Source organism: Tupaia chinensis, unplaced genomic scaffold, assembly GCF_000334495.1.
Source record: "Tupaia chinensis unplaced genomic scaffold, TupChi_1.0 Scaffold000362_1, whole genome shotgun sequence".
Taxonomy (NCBI): domain Eukaryota; kingdom Metazoa; phylum Chordata; class Mammalia; order Scandentia; family Tupaiidae; genus Tupaia; species Tupaia belangeri.
The window spans coordinates 9,443,505-9,444,741 of record NW_006159859.1 but is presented as its reverse complement, the minus strand read 5'-3'; the positions used below and the strand labels follow the sequence as shown (position 1 = coordinate 9,444,741).

Sequence of the window (1,237 nt, the reverse complement as noted above, 5' to 3'; positions counted from 1 at the left end):
GAAAGCGAGAAATCACTCCCCAGGGTAGGTGGCCATATCACAATCCCTTCTCCTCCTTTCTCCTCTTGGGATCTTGGGCACGCACACACATGCACCCAGCGTGAGTTTAAGCCATTGGGTCCAGGACTCGAACCACGGTCGACTACATGGGAGTCCAGCAACATAGCCATTGCACAAACTGCTGGTCCCCCAACAAAGACATTCTTTAACAAAAAGCTTTTATAATTTATTTATGGAAGAAGCACAGAGTCATTTTTTAAGCCTTCATATTATTTTTAAGAGTTATTTATTTTAATTATTATTATTATTTTAAAATTTGACCAGAGAGAGGGACAGAGGTAAAGTGAGAAAGCAAGCTGCCAGATCAGGGACTCGAACCGTGGTCGACTAGGTGGGAGTCCAGTGCCTCAACCATCACACCACCCACCAGCCCAAGCCTTTGTATTATAACCTGCTTATGGAAAATTCTGTGAACTTGATGGCAGTTTCTAAAATGGACCAGGTAGTGGCATAATGATAATACAACTAGACCCACATGGGAAAGGTCCTGGGGTTTGTATCCAGGGGTTTACTTAAGCATGCTCGGTACATTTCATGCACACACACTTGTACCTGTGATCAAGGCCCACCAAGACAGAGATCATGGGATGAAGTCCTGTTAGGGGTACTTGTCTCTCTCTTTTGTTCATGGAAGAAAGAAATAAACTTTTTAAAAAGTTTGGGTAGTGTCACAGCTCTTTTAGAATTTGTCTAGCAGGTTTTCCGGTTTGTACCAGGAAATCCCACCAAAAAAAAAAAAAAAAAAAAAAAAGTTTGATGATTTTTTTTCTTTAAAGAATTATTTTATTTAACTTAAAAATGATTATTACTGGGGCTGGCAGGTAGTGTGGTAGATTGGGTCCTGGACTCCCACATGGCTGACCATGGTTTGAGTCCCAGATCTGGCAACTTGCTTTCTCACTTTCCCTTTTTCTCTTCCTCTGTCTCTGGTCAAATTAAAATAATATTAATAGCAAATAAAATTAAATAATTCTAAAAATATTATTTTTAAAGTTATTTTTAAATCTTTATTTATTTATTTGACCAGACAGGGACAGGGAGAGACAGAAGGAAAGTGAGAAAGCCAGCTGCCAGGCCTGGGACTTGAACCACAGTAAGTCATGTGAGAGTCCAGTCCCTTAAATACCATACCACCTGCTGGCCCCATTATTATTATTTTTTAATTAGCTATAGGGCA

At 39.9% G+C, this 1,237-nt stretch overlaps 1 non-coding gene across 1 annotated transcript; it reads left to right on the top strand.

Moving 5' to 3' along the window:
• The first annotated feature begins 723 nt into the window (after positions 1-723).
• On the top strand, positions 724-786 carry LOC114008651 (U7 small nuclear RNA). Its single transcript, XR_003550166.1, has one exon. It is a non-coding gene; the product is annotated as a U7 small nuclear RNA (small nuclear RNA).
• Positions 787-1,237: the final 451 nt, after the last annotated feature.